Consider the following 27,942-nt stretch of genomic DNA (forward strand, 5'->3'; position numbering starts at 1 on the left):
AATTAACTTATACTAAAGATTAAGTTGTTTATACAGCAAAGTAATTTAGCTTTTAGTACTTCGCTTAATCACAACTGCTTTTAGATTCTGAATATTTTTTAATTAGCAGCGGAAAAATGACTAAATTGTCATTATGACATTTTTTCTAGATTTAAACATATTTCACTTTATCCAAGTGCCTATTGACTTTAACATTAATATAGAGAAAAAGAACTAATACGAATACCTATTACAGAATAAATATCAATAAATTTATTCTTATACTCGAAGACATTTACATATAAATCGTCCTGTATGGAACTAAGTTTTATTGACATACGTATATCTTAATATACCTATATAAATCTCGTGTCACAATGTTTGTCCGCGATGAACTCTTAAACTACTTAACCGATTTTAATCAAATTTGCACACCGTGTGCAGTTTGATCCAACTTGAAAAATAGGCTATATTTTATTTTGATATATGTAATTATTATATTTAAGAAAAAAATATGTCAATACGAAGTTTGCCAGGTCAGCTAGTATTTAATATATATATTTAATCTTTCGTGTATTTTCTCTATTTCATCCTCTTATTAGAATGAAAAAAGAAATCTATTAAGAGTAATATGAAACAGCGGTTCCACTTTAGATGGTGGTAAAATTACTACTACTTATGAACTAGAAATCCTTGCTTCCATTTTCTCGAAAAGAAAAGCCATTGCCCAGCAAAGAGACGTTAATATTGTGTTTTAATTCAGTTCGGGTCATTCCGGTTCAAATGATCGGAAGGTCAAGTACCTTTATAAGTTTATTTTGATTTCATTTAACGTGATAATGTATGTGATTTTATAATTCAAAAAGATATTGGCATTTTATATTGATAAGATTTAATTGTTTAATAGAACTAGCAACATCGCCCATTTTAAAAATTTGCTCTCAAAAACTTTCACGATGAAATCTTTGCTATAATCTAGTTTGCATATATTTATAAGCTGTTCTATTTAGAGCTTTTCGAGATATGACTGAAAAATTTTCTTCGTTATGAATTTACATATATAAACAGTTCGAATATTTAAAGAACGGGACAGGAACACAAACAAAAACGTATATAGTTAGGCGTTATTTTAGTTTTTTGAGTCAGCGATGCTTTAAATTCCGAGCTTTATGGATTGAGAGATCTACCTCACAAGTTTTTATGGCGCAAGAAATGATTCAGAGAAAAAATATATGTATAAAGAAATAAAATTGAAACAGAAATATATACGTTCCAAATTTAAATATTTTAGCGTCTACGACTCACCGTATTCTGTCACCACACGTTAAAGAAATCGCACGAAGAAAAAGTTATTAGGTATTTAGATCATAACAATGGGTATCGGGCGCGAGCCGGCGTCGCGGCGCAACTAACTCGACTGGACGCACATTCGGATGAATTCTGTATCATGTATTTTTAGAATACGCCCCCTGCACGTAAAGTTCACAAGAATTGAGGGTTAACCACGTGGTTTCCGTTAAGGGTAAACTATCAATTATAAATAGTATTGGCGCCGAAGGATTTTACTTAAATATTCGATGAAACGTTTTCTATAAAGCCTCAAATCTAATCACGATACGCTTGGTATTGATACTCGTGTTGTCATCTGCGTAGCTACTAAATATATTTTACTTAAATTTCAATGACAACTATTTCAAATTGTACATATGAAAGCTAAATGAACTGTGTGGCTACGGCAATAAAGAATATTGCCAACCCCTGTCTTCCCGTGGATGTCGTAAAAGGCGACTAAGGGATAACACAGTTCCACTACCGCCTTGGAACTTACAAAGCCGACCGATGGCGGGATAACCATCCAACTGACGGCATTGAAATACACAGGCCGAAGACGGGCAGCAGCGTCTTCGGTGCGAAAAAGCCAGCCCTGCGGCCACCAAACTCACCTGCCCAGCGTGGTGACTATGGGCAACACACATGAGTTCACGCTATTTTTTGGCGCGAACTTGTGGAGGCCTATGTCCAACGGTAGACTGCGATAAGCTGAAGTGAAGTGATATGAAATATACATATACATACATATGCGTACAGATTGAATATCGAACTGAATACTTTTAAAACATGATGAATGTAGATGATATAATGAACTTATGAATGTGGGTGAGCAGTTTAGAATAATGAGTAGGGCGCATGAGGTCTATATTATTTCAGATGTGAATGACGATGAAAAAGACCACGACCTTTGACAAGCAAAGGCTTTTAAAACATTAATAATAAATATATAAGAACAGAAAACCTCAGGTAAGTTGTCAATAAAATAGGTTACTTTGACCTTTGGAGTAAAAGTGGATACTGATATCAAGGGTGAAATGCCACCACAATACACCACATAACATAGCTACATTGAAAGCATTAATGATTTTTTGATAATAAAATAAGGGACTGAAATCAGAGTATATATTTTAACTAGCTGTGCCTGCGACTTTATCCGCGTGGATTTTAAGAAAATAGTTATTGTTCAGTTCGCAGTTATTAAAAAAAAGCTAAAACAAAAGTAGCCTACGTTACTCCTTATTACATCAGCTATCTGCCAGTGAGAGTCCCGCTAAAATCGGAACAGCCGCTTCAGAGATTAGCCGGAACAAACAAATAGACAGACAGACAAAAATTATAAAAAATGTTATTTTGGTATAGACACTCCAATTTTATTTATTTGTATGTATAGATGACAATTTAGTGCAGTTATGCCTTTTATACTTTGTGATTACGTCTATTTTAACAAAGTTTCAACTGGGCATACTTAAATATAACAAAAAAATATATATCATATTTACGTACACATTGCATTGTTATTTGCATATAATCAAGAAATACTCCAGAAAATGGTTTCTCGTCTCCAGGAATACCCTTCTGCAGCCTTTAAAAAAACATTTTTACTCGACTCTATATCTGTTATACACTCTCGATATTACTCAATGATCGTAAAAATTGCGACATGACGAAACATGTACGGGATATGTTCATTAATTTACATAGTCGTTCCCATACACTGTGAGTCACACTTGAAATATTCTTGTCGGTAATTATAAATTTGAATCATGTTTGGAAATGAACAGAATATTAGGTGATATTGGAATTGATAAAATTAATTTTTATTAATAAGAAAGGTATATATGTATTTTTATATATAACTAGGCCGGCAAACAAGCGCACGGCTCACCCGATGGTAAGTTATGACCGTAGCTTATAGACGTCTCCAGCCTCAGAAGCATTGTAGCGCGTTGCAGACCCTACCCTAAATTCCCCACAGGAGCTCTGGTCACCTTACTCGCCAACAGGAACACAATACTGTTTGAAAACAGTATTATTTTGCTGTGATCTTCTGTAAGGTCGATGTACTACCCCATTCGGACTGCTCCATATTTTGAGCAGGAAATTTGTTGCTGTGCTCTTCTTCAGTTAAATGTTGTTATATGAGGGCACTTAATAAGATTTAGGGGTTGCGAGGAACGAGGTGTTCAGTTCCTCGTCCGCCATTGCAAAGGGAGGATACTCCGACCAGACGATTATTGTGTCTGGCGGGCTACTGCCCCAATGATTGTTGTTGGGTTCTTGTATATATACTCAATCACTCTAATAACTTTGATAGCGCGATGTTGGATACGTCAGTTTTCTCTAGTTTTGTATATCGCGAGATAGATGTCGCTACAAAGACTTCTGACGTCCGTAAGATACATTGGACTTCATTTAGGAGAAGATAAAGTAGAAATAGATGGAGTCGTAGTATTAGTAGTTTATCATTAAGCAGTAGAAACGATTCAGCCAATAACATCATACTGCTAATCATATGTCTCTTTCTCCATGTAAGGAGTAGATAACCGAGTTTTATATTTTGTGAAGATATCGGATTTTGAATCCCCCGTAACTTGGAGAGCAGTCTTTAAATTATCATAAAAAGATGGTAATGATCTATGCTTGAAATTATTTTAGTGTAAAAGTTTCCACGGCTTGCATGGCAGCGGAAGTCAAAAGGCAATCGCATTGCGTAAAAATTAATAATAAATGTCTCTAAGTGTCTGACTACTAGTCACAAGACCATTTTTCGCGAGCTTATGTCGACACACTACTTTACTACAGATTGGCAAATAATCTTTTTACAATGGCAATGATCTACATCTAGTGCACACGAATTTAAAACACATTCAAATTCAAACCATATGTCTATATGAATTAGCTAAAAAAGTCGGTTACGTTTTTCTTTTAAAAGTCATCCATATTTTTTTTAATTTTTACAGACTTCAAATAAGGAGGGTATTCTCAATAGAGCTGTAATTTTTATTTGTGTTGCTACCTCAAAATTTTTTTCCTGAGTGCACCGATTATAAGAAAAGCTGGCGCTTGTCATGTAGTCCCACTTAAATTTAATCGAGATCTGATGAGTCCGTATTAAACGAATTATCATATATAATAATTCATGTTTCTAGTTTACTTTCAGATGTAACTTGAAGTCGTTTTTTTTTCATCTGTGAGCAAACACAATTATTTTTTTGTTTAAAAATAAACACAATCATTGTGCACAAAAATAATACCATTGAAAGTTGAAGTAAAATAAGTCTGTTAAGAATAAATAATTCAAAACAATTTAAAGAAGAGATATGAAATATTTCAGTTGCTATTTGAAGATAATTATAAACTGCAAAGTAAGCTCGCAACATTATGTGCAATGTTTTATCAAAACAATATTTTTCCTTTACGTCAAATACACGAACATGTTATTATGGAAAATTAAAGCTTTGAAAAATGTAAAGAGTAAAAAGCATTACTCTTTCGACTTCAAAGTCTTATAGAAATAGTTATCATAGAACTAAATACGTTCTATTTTAATTTCTCATACACTAAGAAATTGTTATGTTAAGCGCTCGCTAGATATTGTCTACTTTTAATATTAAATCAAAATTTACAAAACTACCACTACGTTAAATTACCATTTTTTTTATTTTTTTTTTTTTTTTATTTTTTTATTTACTACTTCTTGCATACATATAATCAAACACTTTTACGTAGTAAAAAAAAGGGAAAAAAAAACAACAGAAAGGTATAAAATTAAACAAAAAGTAGTTACAATGACAGCACGCAAAGGCGGTCTTATTGCTTTAAGCAATCTCTTCCAGACAACCTTAATTTTATGTCGAAAAAGCCTTCATTTTGGAAAAGAGCTGATGTTAATCAAACTGCTGTCTTGGTTTTTTAAAAACAGAACTAAGAACCATCTTATAAAATTCGCTTTCATGTCACAAAACTGCATCAAAATCGACGCCACAGATATACAGGTAAAGATTGGCGTCGCACTTATGTTATTCCTCATTTTGCGTCGGGGATAGAAAATTGTGACTAGAAACAAATCCAAATATGTAACTTCAAGGTACGAAATTGCTATCAAAGATTCTTTACATTTTTTCGAAAGCTTTCTATACCCTGTATTGAAGCCTGTATTTTTTTATTTTTATCTATGTCTGTCTGTCTGTATGTGCTTAGGTCGCGTATCCTGCTGAAACTTAATGTACTGTATGTAATGGATTTGAATGAAATGGCACAATTTACGAGTATGTCTCACAAGAGCTAAAATAATGGATGCTTTTTGTCTGGATAAACAATACGGGTCCCTTAGGAGAGATTATGTTTGTCGAAATGTGTAGGAAGTTGCAGATAAATACCTAGTAGTGTACTTTTAAATAATCTGTTGCAAATGAGGGAAAATAAATAATGTATTGAACATGAAAATAAATTATATATATAAAATAAATTATATATATAATTATATTTTATATCTTATATAGCTTTCACTTTTACTTACTAGGAAATTATGTCATAAAAATTAAACAACTTTGTACTTAAATTATTTAAAAAACCAAGTAGAAGTCCTTAAATAATAGCTAGTAAAATTTCAGAAGTCTTTGGAATTCTTAATATTTTGATGTTCGAAGTCTACAAATTTTCTCTTAATTATCCAAAACCAATCGAACTAACTGGAATATAGTGCTATAGTTTTATTACGACGTAAAATATATCAATTGTTTTTTCCATGTCAAATTAATAAGAGTCTAAATTTGCAGTCCACATTCTAACAAAAAATTCTTCCGTTACATAGGCATAATATATTATTATGTAATCACAAACACGAGTCAACAGTGTGCGGTTAAAGTAAAACAGCAACAACTCGTCTGCCCTTACTTTTTGCATGCTTTAGTCTGTCGCTAAATTTGCTCGCACTGCAGAGCTTTTTTCCTCGCTGAGGTTTTACGGAAAAGCTGACTTTATAAACTGACAATATGGTGCAATATTAATTTCCTACAATACATCCAATCGAGTATCGACTCTATAACCTTTATTATACGATTCATATTCCCTTTTTGTTCATGTTAGTTATATATAAATACTTTTTTGTTATTCCATTTTAGATTTAAATCGGTCATACGTTTAATTCTTCGTCTGGTTTAGAGTCTAAATATGTTACATTGATTTATGTTAGTTAAATAGGATTTATAAGTAAGAAAATAAATAGAAAACTTAATAATAAAATATTATTAAGTTTGTTTGTTTGTTAAATCTCAGGAACTACTGGTACGAACTAAAACAAAATATTTTTGTTAGATAGGCTATAGGCTTTTTTACACCAAACTAATGCGTGTGAAACCAGAGGGCACAGCTTGTTTAATATTGATAGTAAAAGAACTTTGATATAGAGTTATTTGTAGAAGGGATTTCACTGTGCTATTTGATACTATCGGCTCTTGATCTTATTTTTTACAGCAAGACAAGTGTACTTGTAATTAAATGCAATTGATTCAAAGCTAAAGTATAACTAACTCAATAGTTTTAGTACCAAAGTCATTGCTAAATAAATAAATATCTACAACATACACACACGGTCGTCTGTTTCTAAAATAATCAACTTAATTCTTGTCTTATAGGTAACAGTCTACTGGTGTAGCTAGATTTTTTTCGCTATATATATATATACATATAAATACTAAATATGTAAATAAATATATATTACACCCGCTCGGAGTGGAAATCGAACCACAACCCCAGCAGAAAGCAGAATCAGTACAAACTGCGCCAACAGGCTAGTCAAAATGCTATGAGAAATGACCGTGATATTAATTTATATGGGAACTGGTATAGTGGCTATTGTAGCTGTGTCTCGAATGTTGAGACAGAGATTTGGAAGCCAACATCCTTCCTTTTTACCCGACAAACGATTATGTAAACTTTATTCATATACTGTCTTCGGTAATATGTTTTAGGGCTAGTAAGGTTGCCGGTGGGGTTGAAAAAGGATTGCGGAAAAACGGGATGTCTGGCAAGAACTTGGCGAGGCCTATGTCCAGCAGTGGACTGGGAGAGACTGATGTGATGTGATGATGATGATGATGATGTCTGAGGAGTTGCTTTTTGAACTTTTGATGTTTTCAGGTGTCAAGAATACTGTTTTAAGATAAACTATAATTAAATGACAGTGATACAAAAGTGATAACAAACATTATTAATTAATAAAATGTGTTTTTTAACAAAAAAATCCTACAATAACAGTTAGAAGAATTAATAAAACAAAAATGCAAAAAAATGCAAATAAGTAACTAAGCTTAAGCTCTTTTATATTTGCAGATATTTGCTATACATTTCAGTACCAAGTTAGGTAGTCCTAAGTTTGATGTCTATTTGTGTTGGATACACGGGAACACGGAAATGTTTATTTCATTATTATTTTTTGTTGCAATATTTTAATTAATATTTACTGTTAGTAAGATAATATAAGAAAATGGATCTAAAATCTTGATTTGAGTTAGTATTTGCAAAATCTTTTATTAATGCATATATTTCTCTATAATCAAATTCCATTTAGTGCGCTTTTAACATAATTCATCGAGCAATTGCACATATTTACGACAAGGACTAATTATTTCTAAGATATGTATTTGAACAGCTGCCTTTGGCGTTCGAGGGGAGCAGAAATAGACGCGACGGATTACTGTTACAAGTAAAACATTTAAAGTGTGAAACGCTGAAAGTTATATTTATTAGTGTTGCCAGGAAGAAGCGGGGCTGACCCTTCTTAGAAATAGACCAAGGGGGACCTTTTAAAGAATGAATGATTTGAGAACATGTTTCTTTGAGTGTGCCACAAAAAATATTTTTGAAGTAAAACCTCCTTACGCACGCTTGACTTGTGGAGTAGCTTACCCAATTGAATGCGTGACGAAAACGTTACAAACAATGTGATCGGGTGAGGCGAACGGAAGTTGAGAGGAAGATATAAGTTAGATGAAGCTAAAGAAGTTCCACTTCATTGGTGTGGTCTAAAGCACACTCGTTTTTTGTTCGTTTCTGTTTTATCATTTAATTTAGGCCATATTATAGATACCAACTATCTCACAGTACTAAGATTGACAATCGTAACGATGACTATTTTTTTTTTTCTTTATTGAAGAGCTTTGCCACTTATGCAATTACTTGTACTACGACTGTGTATGAGACACTATCGATTGAACTTCATCGACCAATTTATACAATTTCTTTGCCGAAATAGATTCTGGTTTTGTTAAAATACTATTACATTCTCCAACAATAACTACGAACTAACTACTACTAAACTAACGACTAATTACGAACATAAAAAAATTAGTCAGTATCATATCTACTGTAATGCACACAAGCGGTACCTACGGCGTATTTAAAATTACAAATTCTTTCATACCTCTCCTATGGGAATTGCAATGAATTAGGAAATAGTAAGTAACCACAATTCTATTCAGTAATATGGAATTAAATCCAGTTAAATACGTTAATCTTCAGTAAGTTTCAGTTTAATGTGGGGCTAAGATAGAGACAAAAAAGTTTTGCTTTTAATGTCAATTACAGTACGCAATAAATAACTTCGAAAATAATTTCAATGAACCGAGTTAGATAGACCTTTTCGTAATTCATATAGATCTTATAAATTAACTCAATGTGCCCGTGACTTCGCGTAGAATTTAACATAAAAGTTATTGTTCAGTTCGTAGAGTTATAAAATAAATAAATTTTTAAAATAAAAGTAGCCTAAGTTACTTCTTGTTACATCAGCTATCTGCCAGTGAAAACTCCGTCAAAATCGGTACAGCCGTTTCAAAGATTAGCCGAAATAAACCAAATCGATTTTTATTTATTTTTATAGATATAGTTTACGCTTTACAAATGTGTAACGATAAAAACGATTCTTAAAAGAAATACCACACAAACAAACTAAGTGAACACTCACTATAATATAAATAACATGATTAAATCAAAGTAAATATCCATTACCGGTAACTAACGCAGTGACAATATATTACAGTTATAAAAACATTTATCACTGGCGTACTAAAACGTTCTTATCCAAACAAATACAGCTTTTAATATCATACAGAAAGGGAATACTATCAAATATAAAAATCTAACGAAATAATTTTCGATGACATTTTTGTATAATTTATATTATACGTATATGTTATCTCAATTTAATTTAGATTTATAATGATATTATTGTATAATTTACTATAGAACATTGTTGTAAATTTGGTTTTTTCATTAAAATTAATTAATTATTTTAATGTTTAATTTTATCATAGATTTTACGATAGAGGTTTTATAGCTTTGGTATTATATTTATGAATTGAATTAACTTGATTTGGGTTAGGAAATGCGTTTTGTAATTATGACGAACTCAAAACACGGCTTTGCCTAAATAGATGTTGAACGTCCCGAGTAGAAATTTTTTCGTCTTCCTTAGAAGGACCGGACCAGGCATGCCTGATCAGGACTAGATAAGGCATGTAACGCAGATGATTGGTCTGGACCTGATCAGGATGAGATGAGATTTCCTGATCTGGACCTGATCAGGAAATCTCATCTCATCCTGATCAGCGGGTTCGGTTCGGTCCTTTTAAAAAACACGAATGTATATTTTTGAAAAAATTATTTAACAAAAAAAAAAGGGAATTGATATAAATATGTATTAACATATGTACGATTTTATTTTTGTGTTACCCACACATTAGGAATTCTAAACATTTTTGAATATCATATCAAAAATTGACCGCTCCAGCGGGATTCGAACCCGCGTCTCCGACTGACCGTGTCGGCGCTCTAGCCAATTAAGCTATGGAACGATGTACCCGCTAGAGCGAAATTTTTGATATGATGATTTTTATTTTCGGTTAAAGCGAACCGTGGCGCCGTCTATAGTGAGTTCTTTACAGAGACCCGTAACTATTCAAAGTTTCATATTACATCATAATTTTTGATATGATATTCAAAAATGTTTATGTATTAACATAATTATTATAATATTTATTTCCGTTTATTTTTTCCAATGTATTATTTATTTATGTTTTTACTTTAAATATTAATTATTTTTATTTATTTTTATGTTATTAATTAATTATTATTACTAATTAAATTTTATTTATCAACTTCTAATGATTAACTACTAAATACTATTTCCTATTACTTACGACTGCTCCACTGTGTAGAAATGGACTCCCTGCTAGATTGTCCTGATAACTGTATATATACTAAGTGCGCTTAAAAACATTAATAGCGCGATTCAGGCTCAGTTCGCGTCATTTCTTTCAGGCCATCCTGATCTGGACCGGACCAGGTCCTGATCCAGTATGCCTTACCATACTTGGTAAGATTTTACATCAGGCTAGCCTTGTCTGGACCGGACCTGGTCCTGATCCAGTATGCCTTACCATACTTGATTATATTTTACATCAGGCTATCCTTGTCTGGACCGGACCTGGTCCTGATCCACTATGCCTTACCATACTTGATTATATTTTATATCAGGCTATCCTTGTCTGGACCGGACCTGGTCCTGATAGAGGTTGCCGGATCAGGCATGCCTTATTCTATCCTGATCCGGTCCAGCTACATGATCTGGTTGAGCCTGACCTTTTTTCTACTCGGGGTAATGATCGAGATGCAGGAATTGATAAGTTTTTTTTTTTTTCATAAACAATTAATGAAAAATTTCAAAAGTAAATAGAAAATTTCTTCAATTCCTATTTTATCCAAATAACAGCTATTAAATAATCTTTGAATAAAGTAAGGATTAATGTAAATACAAAATAAGTATGATAAATTTCACTTTTAAAATGGTAATATTCGTGCATAGAAGTGTTTTGGTCTTAAAATATACCAATGTTATATTATAAAATACTAACAATACCCTTGCTGATAATTCGCACTAAATAAGTATAATAATTGTCAACCATGATGAAATTGTTTCGAAACTAAAGCCGCCATATATATAATTTTAATAAATAATTAATTTACAAAAACAATTGCAATAATATTTTTTTAGCTGTCGATGCCGGTAGAGCAACCAATTATCTATAATATCATATATAATTTATGTGTAATAATTGTGAGGTTTTTTTTTTCTAAAAAAGGGAGGCTAACATTAACCTTAGCGTATTAATATACATGATGCAGAAAGTTAATAAAATAAAATCAACTTGAAAATAAAATACAAATAAAAACGATTAGGTAAATTAAGCCTGTTTATAATATAAACACATAAATATCGTAAAATATTTTTTTTCTTACAAAGTCCGTTAAAACAGCTACATCTATTAAAATGCTTGTTCAACGTTCCTCACAGTTTGTTAAATACACTTAAATCAGGGTAAAACGACCATAAAACTTATCGATAACCAAAAAACTTGTACCAAACAAGAAATAAGAAAAAAATATCTATTCATCAACAAAATCTTTCTCACACACAATCAAAATTTACAACATAAACAGGAAACTGAATAGATTTTTATCAAATGATACAAAGCAGTGATTGGATTTTATATGAATATATCCGAGGGTAGGTTTTACTTTCATTCTTGTGGCCTAGTTCACAGATAGATGATAAAGTTTATCTGGCGTATAAGTTACTGATAGACTATCAGCTGGATTTAAGAGTGACCCTTAGAGACAATATAATATATATATATATATATTTAGAGATAATAATAACCACAAATAATAAACTACAACTTTCGGATTCACAGATCGCGAATAAAATATCTGAACAAACTTTCATCTATTAGATACTTTTATATGTAAGATACTATACTAGCAGCCATGGAAACAGGCCCTTGCTTTCGTAATTAAATGAATAACAGTTTGTTTTTATATTATGTATATATTTTTATTCGACAATAATATTCTTCTTGTTTAGTTTTTACACTTTATCGCATTATATAGTTCAAAACTATGAAGAAACTTAATAAGAATAAAATTATTTAAAAAAAATCGGTGTAGGTTTTGAGACTCGTTCGATCGAATTATAAATGAATATATTAATTAGTGCAATCAACATATAAATTAGTATTTTCCTTATTAAATAAATACTTGAAACCTATAAAATATATATATAATTTGAACCATGACATGTTTGACATAAGGAATTAATCCGCATCTTGCGATATTTATCTACAGATAAAAGACTAAGGCCAATAATACTGGAATATTTTGTCCTATTAAGAACGTGCGTAGGATATTTTGTGTTTATTCACTGATATATGATCTTTTTCTTAACAACTGAGCTTAAGATAAATATTATATTTAATAATAAGTTATAACTGCACCAAAATTGAATCTCATTACCTCATTTTGCTTCCGTACCTTAAGGAGTTCGTCGAAAAGCATAATTATACTTCGTCAAAAATATAAGAAGTAGCAGAAACATTTCATATATGAATATTATTATTTCGTGTAGTTAATCATTAATATTTCAAGTCGGTCACAAGTAGTCGGTCGACTTTTAACACGCAATAAGGGAAACGTAAGTCATATGTCAGGAAATTAGTCATAATTAACGGTATTTACGATCATAATCTTGTAATTTTACTTAATTATTTCATACGTGTGTTGTTTTATTTTATTTTAAAGTTGTTTCTTACAATACACCGTAAAGTTCTAAAGAAATATGTTTATGAATTGACAAATATCTTACAGGTGGTTTTAAGTAATGCGTACGCATACGCATTCAGATTGAACATCCCACTGCTGGGCATAGGCCTCCTTCCCCATGTGGGAGAAGGATCAGAGTTTACTCCACCACGATGCTCCCATGCGGGCTGGCAATTTGATATGTATTTTTAACCGACTTCAAAAAAAGGATGAGGTTACTCAATTCGACCGTATATATATATATATATATCTCTTTTTTTTAATGTATGTTCGGGGATAACTCCTTCGTTTATGAACCGATTTCGATAATTCTTTTTTTGTTGGAAAGGAGATATCCCTAGTTTGGTACCATGATGAACCATATGAAACCAGAATCTGATGATGGGATCCCAGAGCAATCGAGAGAAACTCTCGAAAAGTCAGTTTTTCTTCGTTTGCCTGCAAACACAATTATTATTTAAATATATTTAGGTTCACAAGGTATACTTATAGTTATGTTCATACTTATTGCAAAACTTTCAATTGTTATAATTTCTTTTAGTATGCGTAACCTCTCACCTTTTCAATTAAGCGTAAATATTTAAATACAACTCTCACTTATTATAAATAATTAAAACCGTAATACAACACGAAGCATCAAAATTCACACAGAAAAGAGATTTTAACGAACAAACTTTCCCAATTTATTTAATAGGTTTCATATCAAAGGACCACTTTCGAATTTGATTAAGAAAATGTTCAACTGACTTTTATCGAATTAATATAATGAATTCTTAGACACACTGGAAGCTTCAGCGACCACTCGAGATTAATAATTGATGAAATACAAAGATCACTTGAAAGTCACCTAGACAGTCAATTGTTATTGGGTAACAAAGGACTTATCGACACGACATCATTTCTGCCTTTGATTTATTCCTTTAAAACTGTAAGCTCATTTTCTAAATTTAAATCTTTGGTTTTTTATTCCATTATTCTTCAAACATTTAACCTCTATTTGACCTTTTTTGATGTCAGTTTAAAATTATATATAAATAATCTTTCAAGATTTATTTTTTCGACTAAAAATAACTGTTGCGCAAATACAAAATGGAGGTATTTTATTCAAGTTCTTAGAAATCTATATTTAGCTTTTTATATAGGGAACGGAAAAATACTTGAATATATATTTTTGTCCGCAACGTATATAGACAAAAAAAAACTGTACATTAACTTTGTAGATTTAGATAGAACTTTTTTTTACTATATACAAAAATAAGATATTCATGTCCTTACTCTAAAGAAAAATACATTTATACACACGAAAAATAGTACAATGACCAGAGCCTCGTTCTTGTAAGGACAACCCTTTCGGAATAACAAGTTTGACAGCGGACAATTCAATGGTTTATTATACTCTAATGTGTCTTAGGGAGTTTTCGTACGTGCAAGTGTTCATTTTGTTCCATTGATTTTTATTTAATGAATTGAACGGAAAAATTATGTTTCCTTATTAAATATAGGTCACTATAAAGTCCCGTGGAATCTACCCTTTTACAAAACAAATAGATTTTAAAAATATACTTAAAACTGAGAAAGGTAACGGTGAACATACAAAAAACACATACAGTCAGTCGAATATACAACCTTCTTCTTTTCAAAGTCTGTTAAAAATAACTTTAGTATATCTATAAGGAATTTAATAACGCATACAGGTAACGACCGAGATGTGGTCATCACATCTGTACTAACGGTATAGATTTCCGGTCTTGACAATGTACAGACTGTACAGTTACAAATACGGTTTTTTAATATACGAGATTGCTACTGTGTATGAGTCATAATATTAGAATGCAATTATGATTAGTTTAGACAAAATCAAGATCAAGAATAACTTTTTTAGTAAAATCAAAAACTTTCGATATATCATAATGTTACTAAGCCTACATGCGTATAATATTATTAGTTAGTAATATACGTATAATATTTTTTATTTAATTTGCTTCAGCCTGTAATATTTCACTGCTGCATATGCCTCTTTCCCTCTCTAGGAGAAGGATCAGAGCTTAATACACCACGCTGCTCCAATGCGGTTTGGCGGATATATTGTCTACTAAGAGTAACGATCGCTATCAGGTGAATATGATAACAACCGGGACCGACAGTGGACGGTTTAGTTAATTAATTAAATATATCGTGGAGCTACCATATAATTGATGTTCCTGCTGAAAAATCAAATCAAAAATATCTATTTCCATGAAGACATTAAAAGTAGTTTCGAATCATCTTTGTACAGATTATAATTATATTATTATTTAATAAATTAATAATATAATTATTTAATTAAATTATAATTAACTTGAATTTACCACTGATTTGGAATGTAAATTCTGCTGAAAAGAATCAGGAAGAAGCTCAAATTAATATCATTTTCAAAATTACGTCAATATATTTTTTTGATAATTTTGTTAATCGACTAATTAAATTATTATGAAGATTATCAAGTAATTGAATCAGATTATTATTAAGAAATAACTGTATTTAATTTATTAACTGTTAATATTTATTAACTTCCGTTACTATATAGCAAATTCAGATTAAATTTTAATTACATAACATTATCGCGTTAGTAAATAATTTGTGGTAATGCACCAGTTTTACATAGAATTATTTTATCAGAAAATATTTAATAAACCTTATAACCAGGAATCTACAAATTTAAATCAATATTTCATAAAATTAATGTTAAATAAATATGTTTGACACACACACAGCCGTCTGTTCTTAAGGCAAATACTTAAATGGCTGTGTTTTAGGTAGCATCCGGCTGATATAGATACAAAAACATATTCATAAAAGATTTATATACACAATTTTCCTAATCAAAATAATAGGTAAATAATATATTACACAGACATAGTGTTGCAAAGAAAAACAACAAGAACCATAACAACAAACCAGATAAGACGTGGAATAGCCAAGTCGGTGGTAGAACGCTCTCGGAATAATTATTAGGCTGATTATCGACTATTAGCGGTAATAAATAAGGCGTTCCTTGCTTAGCCAACTTGGAAAACCGGTAACATTTACTAATAACATTGTGACAGGCTTATGTCTGTATGTAATATTTTTCTCAGTCATGATCGATAATCTTGGGAATAATTCCACAAGTATAAGCAATCTTGCATTACAGGAAATGATTTTGTACACGCAAAATTCGATGTTTCTGTTAATGTTTCTGTTATAATCTAACTTCTTAACTGAGGTAGGGCACAGTATCCAATATCCTGCTCACATCAGGAGCAGTTCGACTTGGGAAGAACCAAACTTACAGAAGATCACAGCTAAATAATACTTATCTCATGTAGCATTATGTTCCTTGGGTGAGTAAGGTAACCAGAGCTCTACGTATAAAATAAAAAGATCCTCAACATCATCATCATCATCATTTCAGCCTATTGCAGTCCACTACTGGAAATAGGCCTCCACAAGTTTTCGTGGCGTGCGCGTGGACGTGCCTGCGCTGCTGCCCGTCTTCGGCCTGTGTATTTCAAAGCCAGCAGTTGGATGGTTATCCCGCCGTCGGTCGGCTTTATAAGTTCCAAGGTGGTAGTGGAACTGCGTTATCCCTTTGTCGCCTCTTACGACACCCGCAGGAAGAGAGGGGGTGGCTATATTCTTAAATGCCGTAGCCACACAGCATAAAAGATCCCGTAGAGGATCTTTTTATTGCATGGTACATGAGTCTTAGTAATTTCCCGGTAACATAAATAGTCAACTACGTCTTCCTAGTGTTTGGTAATACAAGAAAAAATTGAAACTGAAAATTCTGAATTTTGTATTGATTATTAAGACTTAATTATCATTCAACTAATAACCATTTTATAACATGGTTTATATGATTATTATAAAATAATTGATAATTGTATGAAATGTTCCTATTCGTACATGTTTACCTAATCATTCAATTTACTACTGCTTGTATTATAGCTCATTAATGAATGGTTTACTATTGGAAACTTTATTGGTTTATGTATTAGTTGTAAAAGTTTTTTTTTATATATATTATTGTACTGTTTGTTTCCTAATTAAAATAAAGTAAATAAAATAAAATAAAAATAATTTAACCGTCCAGATTTTTAGAAGAGCAATGAACTTGTTCTGATGAGATCTAAAGTGAAATTTGTATTCGTCCTCGTCTGGAGACTTAAATGTTTTAGCCCTAAGTTATTTATTGTATTTCAAAAATAAACCTCTGCCCACAGATTCGCCTGGGTGGAATTTCTCCGCCGTAATTTAGAAGTACTCTAAATGCTAATTAGCAGTATAAGATCACAGGTCCTTTTTATCAGATTTTATTTAATAAATTAGTGAAATCTGGAATACATGGCACATATTTTATTTAGTTACTTATTAAAAGGCAAGCTTAAAGCTATATGGCCTAAACCTTAAAGATTGTCCGAGAAAACCGTGAAAGAGCGATCACTTAATGAACAAAATTATGTAACATGTGCAAAAAACGTGTACCTATATACTACTAGCTTGAGTTATCTGTTTTGTAAATTGGTCATGTATTTCTATGATTTATATTTTATAGACCTTCGTGGCTCTTTAAACAAATTTTTACTTGTCTATTTATATACTTGTAGGTATACATGAACAATAATTAATGTCTTAGGATTAATATTTAGCACATTTACATTTTTTTTGACAGTAAATAAATGATATAAAAACAATATTCCAGCACTTCTACAGAAATTTGAGAGAATAAATTCAGTATTTTATTTTTCTTTTCTTACTTTACTGTACAAGTACATCATTAGAAATGTGTAGAAAAAAACTCTAACGTGAACTTTTAAGCAAAAAGTTAGGAAACATGACGTTCAACGAGCAACACAAGTAAATAAAAATTAAATTACGTTTCCCTTACAAGCTTACAATCATACAATTTAAAGTTATGTTTAATATTATTTAATACATCCCGAAGCTAATTCGAAGCTTACTTAAAATCAGACCATAAATCAATTCCAAGACAACAAATATCCCAACATAATTGAAATAATATCGAAAATTTAAATTATATTTTTTTTTTAATTATAAATTATGAGCAAAAATCAATGTAATCAAATTTACCAACTTGATTAAAACGAAGATAAATAATGAGAAGTTCATTATATCGTTTGAATATCTAATGTCGAAACTTGAAGCTTATTATAAAACAAGTTTTTGGAATCCGAACGTGTTCTTATTACTATGTAAACTAGTCCGCTTGTAGCGGTTTTTGGCGATGAGTTCAATCACATGTGAAATTAACTAACCAATGATGATTTGCTGATTTTATATATTACTTAAATGAATTGTGTTGTTAAATACATACATATATATTTCCACACATGCACATGCTTCAATCGTGAAGGATAAGCATTAAAAGCCAGCTATGACCCAGAATGAACTAAATAGTAGTACATTGTAAATATGTACAATATTGTAAAGTTTAAAAGAAATAAAAAATATTTGGACTTTTCCACTTTTTAAGGAAATAGCAAAAAGATTATTCGACGTCACAGGAGACAAAGAATTAGTCTAGCTATTCAAAGGGGGAACGCTGCTAGTATCTTCGGACCCTTGCCTAAAGGGACTCCTTTTAATAATATTTTTTAGTTATTATATTATGTATATATATACTTAAGGTCGTTTTTTGTTCAATTTAATGTAATTTAACTTATTTATATAGTAATAATTGTACATTTTAAATGACACATGCTTAAAATGTTTTTTTTTAATACTTAAATGTGACCTTTAAACTTTTTACTGGTAGATGGTCTGCTTCCCTAGTTCTTAAGAAAAGTAGGCTCTAAATTTGCTGGGCAAATTACTTTACTCACTGTAACGTGAGTATATCGTGCAGTCATGTGGTCTCATACTAACTACCAACCAAAGTTACCACCCAGAGACAGTGATATTTCTTTCACTTATTTTTTGTATTTATTTTAGATGAGTTATTTATGTGCAGTTCCGCTGTCAGTAATAGCTTTCAGCCATCTGAATGCCGGTACAGAAGGAACTTAGCACGAGAGTAGTTACAGAAATAACGCAGACGCGTCGAAATAAAAACATTTGAACGACAAGAACTCCCACATCGAAGCGTTGTTGATTACGTGCATATCCCACTTCTTCATAGAAAATCAAGTCTTTTCCGAGCTGTGGGACTTAATAAAATATTTGAGAAAAATCAAAAGAATTTTAGTTTATAATAAATCTAATAAACTTTTATATAATTGAGTCTAAAAATTCACATGTTTGCTTATATACTCGTATAAAACGAAAAGTGTCATTCTTTGTTAGCTTGTAGTATACCTCTTTGAGTCTTTAAATTTGTAAATTTGATTAATGGCAAAAAAGAAACGAACTGTCATCTTTGAATATTGCTTAATTAACATGTTTTTTTTTATCATTGAGTTCTCTCCTAATCAGTCAACTAAATCATTCTAAAAAAATTAAAAACAGAAGTTTGGACAGTAAATGTATCTTATAAAATATTCACGAGGTGTCATCTCAAAATTCCAAGTGTGACCATTACATTATCTTGATTCTAATCATTTGATGGCTAATCTAAAAAATTTCGCACAAATATTGCATAGATTGTCCTAATTTTGTCAAGTTCACTTATGCTTAATTAATTCGTAATTGCTGTGTTAATTAATTAATTATTAATATTCATGAGTTCACGTAAATTTTTATACGTCTTGTAGTAAAAATTTACAAAGTGATCGGACGAGGTAATGGGTAATGGGTACTGGGTGGTGGGGCTAATGGGTATGTGAAAAATAATTTAAATGAATTTGTCCCTCTGAGCCGTATTTGTCAGATAGAATATGTATATACGAGTACATAATTAAATAAAAAAAACGCTTAACTAAAAGATTAAAGTTAAATGTGAATCCTGTGTTGGAAGTTCGAAAGCACATAGCACGTTTGTGTTATATACATATGCCTATTTAGCTAAGATGTATTTAGCTAATGATAAAATCTTTGACATCTCCAATAACTTTTTATCAAAGAGCAATAGAATCAAAACCATTTGTCACATAGTAAAATATACATATAATAGAATGTAATATAAAAAATATAAAGAATAATTTAAAATATAAATTCTTTGCGTGTATAAAAATATTGTAATTAATAATATAAAAACATAAACTGAGATTCGATTATTATTCTGATATAAAAAAAAACACACACACACATGACAAAACTTTAATTGCTATTTACAAACATTATTCATCTGTGGAAATTGGACTCACAACCGTTTGAGCATCAGTCGCTTGCTGAGATCAAGGAACCAACTTGATTAATTGCAAAAATTAAATGAAGAAACATAAACTAACATTACCAATTTATCAAATATTAATTTTATCTTCAGCTGATGGTGACTCACATTAGCAAGAGAAAAGTATATTTTAAAAGAAATAATAACACTTCTGTACCGACCAGCATTCTACTCCGTTATCTATTATAACCTAAAGGATCAAGAACCATCCAACTATTTTATAGAAGACGTCCTGACGTATCATGAGTGTTTATACTCCATCAAAGTTTATCTACGGTATTTTTATACACATATTAATAATTCGATAAGTTGTAAGATTCTCATGAGAAAAAAATCAGCTGCCTCTTTTTATCTGATTTAGAAAATAATGAGCAAAACCTGATATTATATCGAAGGCTGATGAGGTTTCATACATTATAAAAATTAGCATTAATGTAGTCATTTGGACATGCTTGTAATGTCAAGCAAACAAACTTGATAAAAAATATGCAATAAATTATTAATAATAAATTAATATTATTATGTGTTTACTGCGGTAATTTTCTTAAAATAATTATAACATTAAATTATTTCAAGTACGGATATAAAAAATCACTAATCAATATAATTTAAGTCATTTCAAGACAAGCTTAAAATTACACTACACACAAATATATGCACACATTCAAAGGCAAGCCAATGTGCACATTGTGCATGTTGCAAGATTCGTAATTCTACCAAACCCACTCAACAAGAACGTCAAAATTAACATCACACTACACATATCAATAAAAACCACACAAAGATAAACAAATATACAAATATTAAACATGCATCCTGTATAACACTGTAAAATTAAAAACATCTGTATATCTACCAACCCTGTTCCACAACGTATGCCAAAATAACACCTACTTTAATAAACAAATAATTAGGGAAAACGTTACATTTCCTAAAGAACCGTGAAGACGCGTTCCTCTCAATATTGCTCAAACATATAACATATTATGAAAACGTAAATTGTGTACGTGTGTACTTTACATGTTATGTGAGAATGAGGGAAGCAAATAGTACGTCGTGAGTGAAATGTACAGGAGTTTATTGCGTCAAGCGCTGGGAGTACCATAAAAATTGTAACTACGTCTGTTGTATGTAAATTTACATACATCCAATTTAAAAAATACATGTGTTTGTTTGAATATGCTAATATCAAGACAAACGAGGTTTCTATAAAACAAAAATGATCTATAGGCATTTTTATACACGCCCTTAAGGCATGTTTTACTTGTACTAATGACATACAACTTGAAGATTAATTTTTTGCGAATATATCCGATAGAATAATTATGTTTGCAGGCAAGCGAAAAAAAAACGACTTCAATTATATCGAAAAGTAATACAACGTAGGTAGACAAAAATATTGTCAAGTAAATACGCATTATCAAAGATTACTCCGAAAGTTGTTATCAGATCTCAATGAAATTTAAATGTGACCACATGATATAAACATCGGCTTTCGATTAAATTAAAAATGATCAAAATCGGTACACCCAGTAAAAAGTTATGCGGATTTTCGAGTTTCCTCATATATCAAAATCGGTTCATAAACGACGAAGTTATCCCCGAAAATACATTAAAAATAATATATATATGTATATACGGTCGTAGTGAGTAACCTCCTCCTTTTTTGAAATCGGTTAAAAATTTTCATCTATCGGATGTTGGCGCAACAGTTACATTTTCTGCCGTAGCGCTGGCATTCATGGGTTTATATGGTAAATATTATATAGACCATGTACTGTGTGGCTACGGTACTAAAGAAATTAGCCACCCCCTCTCTTCCCGTGGGTGTCGTAAGAGGCGACTAAGGGATAACACAGTTCCGCTACCACCTTGGAACTTAAAAAGCCGATCGGTGGCGGGATAACCATCCAACTGCTGGCTTTGAAATACACAGGCCGAAGACGGGCAGCAGCGTCTTTGGTGCGACAAAGCCAGTACTGCGGTCACCAACCCGCCTGCCCAGCGTGGTGACTATGGGCAAAACACATGAGTTCACGTTATTTTTGGCGTAAACTTGTGGAGGCCTATGTCCAGCAGTGGACTGTATAGGCTGTAATGATGTAATGATGAACTTATATCCTAATTGAGAATTCTTCAACAGGCTTCGCATATTCTTTTTGCGTGTGTTCTGCGATGTTTTTCTTCAAGCTCGTACGTATCTATGCAAATTATATTACAAATGCCGTCGACTCAACGTTCCGTTTTTACACCGCACCATGTCGGCGACTGAAAGCTAGCTAAAGATAAAACTAAAAAATTCATTTCGATATTTAATTTTGTAATGTTTTAAGGAAATTCTTTAGGCTTTATTTTAATTGTACTAAATTATACGGTTTTTGAATTTTTGCTTTTTAAACTGAAGCATGCATTTTATGAGCTAAAGACATTTGAGAGTATGTTAAATATTATTTATCACACACAGAATACTACGTCACCAATCAACGAATAATTTGCTACAAGTGTCAGATAACCAAAATAACCAACACGAGTGTATACTGGTATCAGTATAATTCCTAGTTATTATTATTAAATTTACTATGAGTAAAAAATACTGATTTAATAACCAATATTGATATTCTTTTAATTTAAATTTCACCAGAATAACTTGAGCGAACTTATAAAACTCAATTAAATAAAATATAATATATAAAGACTTTTTTCTCCAAGAACTCATTTATTCAATACCCATGCAGAAGCCCTTCTAATAAAATCTTATTAGCTCAAAAGTACCAAGAAACCTTATGAACGTTTCTTCCTCCGCTGAGACAGGTTTTTTTTTATTTCTTGTAAGAATTAATTGCTTGATACGTATCCAATTTGTTTTATATATCGTATTAACAAGAATAATCTCATTATAATAACATAGACGCTGACTCATGTATTTTCTTTATTAAAAATTTCATTTATTATATGTTATAAGAACCTTTTATACGTAATGGTGTGAGGAGTTGCTTTGAAACTGACGTTTACGGGTTTGATTCACGAATAGGGCGAATAAATGTATTTCTACTGATATCATTTTTCTGATCTGGGCTTATTGTTTTGTTGGTTTCTCCAGCGTGCCACAAAGAACACGTAAATATACATAGAGATATTGTACGTTAACCAGCAATGGAGCACTGCAGCGTGGCACATTAACCCTTCTCTTTTATGTAAGGTAAGAAATTTTCTAGGACACTAATGTAATCCAAAATTGACCTGTTTAATCCGTCATGTTTGTTAGAAAAGATGTAGGCTGTAAAACATTACACTATTACTCCATAAAGTAGATCAGTTTCCAATAAAGGTTCTGTAAAGCGAATCCACGGCGTAGATAAAAAAAATATTTAATTGTAAAAAGAAATTAAACAAACATAATTAAATTTAAGTAAATTATCAAAACATTAAAATCGCACAGATATAAAGAATTCTATTCAAATACTTCAACGTAATTAAAAATGATACAGACCGTGAAGCGGCGAGACAACTGTTTAACAAGTAATCGATTTGTACGTTCGTGGGAAACAATACAGAGTTAAGGTAGCGGCACACTGCGTGAGTATTTAAGAGGTATTTAAAAATATTTTTTTTTGTATTTTTGGAGTTTTTTTAGTTTACTCCTTAAAAATCGATTTTCATATAAGGCCCTGGTACGAAAAAAAATATGAAGAGTAAAATCTACTGAACGTATGACCTCGTTACGTTTTTTTTGCGCCAAGCGTTCCGATAGATGGCGCTACGATATTTTCTAATATAATATTTGATTCGTTTATTTACCATTTGATATGGTATTCATCTTTTTCTTATAAGCCTTTTTTGTGCCTATTTAGACAGTCGATCTGAAGGAGTAAACTCCAATCGTGCATCGGATCTGACACACACTTTTCCTACACATATGGAGTAATAAACTATTAGATTTACATATGAATACTAGCTGGCGTCTTACTAGCGGTAGTCAGGTTTGATCGAAGTTTTGATCGAGTTGTTAGTTGTTGTTAGTTTGTTTGTTATCGTTTTGTTACAGTACATACGTTTGTCGAGATGGTAGTTAGTGGTGGTTTCGTGTTTTAGGAACTAAGAAAATAAAAAGCTTATTCATATAATTATTTACTGGAATTAATAATTGCTTAACTGAGGTAAAGGAAACATTCTGCTCGTAATCAGGAGCAGCTCGAATAAGGAAGTACCTCGACCTTACAGAAAGATCACAGCTAAATAGTACTGCTTTCAAACTGTTGTGTTCCTGTGGTAAGTAAGGTGATCAGAGCTCCTGGGGGTTGGGGGTGGGATTGGCAACGCGATTGCGATGCTTTTGTTGTCGCAGTCGTCTATAAGCTACGGTAATTCACTTACCATCAGGTGAGTCAGGTGGTCGGTCTTGTTGTGTATTAAAAAAACTTAAGATTATCAAGTCAGCGTATAGTATTCATTTGCTAATATTGTAAGTTAAAATCATAAAACAAAATACTCCATAATTAAAAACCAACTTACGTGGTCTAATTTATCTTGCGGCTACGCAAAAAATTCCAAAATTACATTTAAATTAGAAATATGTCTTTATATAATATTTAAATATGACCACATTCCGTACAAAATCATCAAAATCTTTACATTTATGTAATGTTGTAGATAAACTTTGTGATTTTGTTATCCGTGTAATATTCGGCATGAAGTATCAAAGATAAAGTATGCGATACTGAGTTTAAATGAGATAAAAAAAAACTATAATTACCTGGTCGGAATATAATTAACATCAATTAATATTACTAATTGCGATAACATTGATAATATAACTAATTAACCTTTTAGTGTTTAGCTGTTACATTTTATTTTATAATTAATTTAAGTTATATCTAAGTAAATGTTTATTTTAAATGACGACCTAATTCGTATTTTCCTTGTTCTTATAATTTTGTTTGTAATTGAAAGAAAAAAAGTGTGTGTACTTATGTACACACGTAAGAAGTTATAATTTATTGGCTAGGTAACTTCACGTTGCTAACTTCTTCTTCATTGACTAGCTAACTTCAGTGTGTCGGTTTTTTTGTGACAGTGTGCGCGCGCATGTAAAAATTTACTTTCATCGTTTTTCCCTAATACGCCAGAAGAACTATAACTTTAAAATTTATGTTCCCTAAATGCCTTAGTTTTACTATGTTATCGATACTAACATACTAAAGCTAGAGTTAATATATTATTACCAGAAAATGTTTAGAATTAATCTAACATGCTTGACATGCACAGCTTTGACGTTTAAGATACTATTTTTATAGTATTGTACGGCAACCAAGCATACAGTCCGCCTTATGATAGGTTCCCGTACCCTATAGATGCCAGCAAGTCTAGCAATACTAACACCCGACAATTGCTTCCACAGGAGCTTAGGCTCCCTTGCTCACCACAGTATACAAAAGTACATAGACTTGAGAGTAGTGTTATTTAGCTATGATCTTCTGTAAGGTAACGCATGATTTCACGCTATTTTTAGTGCGAACTTGTGGAGGCCTAATCTAACAGTGGACGGCGATAGGCTGATGTGTGTGTGTGTGTGTGTGTGTATGTGTGTGTGTGTGTTCTGTAAGGTTAAGATTTTTTGATGATTCCAGGGTGTATGATTAATTTTAGAATATGTGGTGTTTTAGTATTTTGTCAATTTCAACTGACAGTGAAGCAGCTTAGTGGATTATACCTACAGCATTTCTCCTACGTGTAGAAAGAGGCCAATATGCAGCAGTGGGATGTTAGAGGCTAAATTAATCAAAAGGTAGATAGCAAAGGTTGACGTTTCTATCCAACAGATAAGTATCTTCAAGCTAACCCATGGCTATGAAAAAGATGCCGTTAAACTGGAAAGACAGAGAAAGGTATAGAAAATTAAAAGCAATACTCCTGCCATAAGTAATGGATAAGGTGTTGATGAAAGTAAGTTACTGGACGTAGGCCACTTTCTCCATGTAGGAGAAGGATCAGAGCTTATTCTACCACGCTGCTCGCTGCACGTTGGCTAACATATTCCTTATTATGAGTAACGATCGCTATCAGGTGTATATGATAACAACCGGGACCGACAGCCAAACTTAGTCTCCGAGGCACGGTAGAAGATCCACAAGAACAGACATCCAAAATCGGAATGAAATATACAAAATGTGAAGATACCCTAAGTGTGACTAAGCCCTAACTATCGTACAGCATGCGTCTAATACTAGACACGATAAGGCAATTACGTCTAATAAGTCAAAGGGATGGTTTTATGCAATAGACTCAATTATTAACTAATTATAATAAAGATTAATTTTATATATTAGAAATTGAACATAGTGATTTAAAATAAAATGTCAGGAAATTTTGTCAGGAAGTTTTTATCATTTTTTTTATACATATTGAGAATTTAAAAATAAAATATTTAATTTGTTTTAATCACTATTATTTTCATGACTTGCGTATTTTGTAAATTTGATATCACATTACATTTGGGTTGTCCTAAATAATTTTTATAAAAAACTTACTTTTAAGAGTAAGAACCAAGGAACTATCTGAAACTTTTATTTATTTTAACAATTTCATGCTTACTTAGAAGTGACTCATCTTAAAATCTACATCTCATTATCTTTTAGGTAGTGTTATGGGTTCGAAGCGAAAACTTACAATCAACACTGTGACCGCTACATACTCCTATATGCGCCTTATATCTTTATCTGACACACACGGTCAGCTGGTCTTAAGAAAATCAAATTAATAACTGTGTTACAAGCAATAGCTCACTAATACAGCGATACTTTTTATCAATACACATACATAGAGCTCCTCGGGGAAATTAGGGAATAGAGTCGGCAACGCGCTTGCGATGCTTCTGGTGTTCCAGACGTCTATAAGCTACGGTAATCGCTTACCATCAGCAGAGTCGTACAATTGTTTGCCGACCTAGTTATATGTGAAAAAAAAAAACAAAGCATACATATACAGAACCCAGACTCGAGACGGGAATCGAACTCCCAACCCTCAAAGCAAAAGTCACTGGCCACTGCACAAACGGGCTAGTCAAAACATTGTATACACCATTTTCAACCGTTGAAATTAATTAACTAAACTATCAGAGCTTGCCGATAGATATTTAACTACGGATAACGCGTGAAACAATTAAAACAATTGTTAATACCGTGACGGTCAGTGTTCCGTACACGAAACAACAAATATGATTTGAAACGATTTGATTTTTTATCGCCAAAACTTTGGATAAAATAATTTTATATATTTTCAAAGATTCTTTGTGTCTGACGTCATAACTATTTATATGGATTATGGCTTGATACGCGTTGGCGCAACGGTCACAGCACTGGTTTGTGGCTGTTGCGCTGGCGGTTGCGTGTTCGATCCCCGAACATGACAAACATTTATATAGGCCATACAGATGTTTGCCGTGGTCTGGGTGTTTGTCTAGTTGCTGATAAAGCTATCTGACATAATAGTATCCAACAGATATAAGCTTATTATATTCACCATCAAACTACATTTTATCTGTTAGATATTTCTATTCGAAAGATGATATTAAAAGTTCTACTTATTAGTTAAGAGAAAACAAGTCTCAAATAACTGTTTTCACTCCCGTTGATAAAGTCTATCAGTAAGTTATGTGCGAGATAATT

General features: G+C 31.7%; 1 long non-coding RNA gene across 1 annotated transcript; it reads right to left on the reverse strand.

Annotated features, from left to right (window-relative positions):
* Positions 1–8,530: 8,530 nt before the first annotated feature.
* LOC123667626 lies at positions 8,531–27,814 on the reverse strand. Its single transcript, XR_006745466.1, has 3 exons — positions 27,805–27,814; positions 25,411–25,415; positions 8,531–8,608 (listed from the first exon to the last, which is right to left on the reverse strand). It is a non-coding gene; the product is annotated as an uncharacterized LOC123667626 (long non-coding RNA).
* Between the last annotated feature and the right edge of the window lie 128 nt (positions 27,815–27,942).

This window comes from Melitaea cinxia, chromosome 28 (genome assembly GCF_905220565.1).
Source record: "Melitaea cinxia chromosome 28, ilMelCinx1.1, whole genome shotgun sequence".
Taxonomy (NCBI): Eukaryota; Metazoa; Arthropoda; class Insecta; order Lepidoptera; family Nymphalidae; genus Melitaea; species Melitaea cinxia.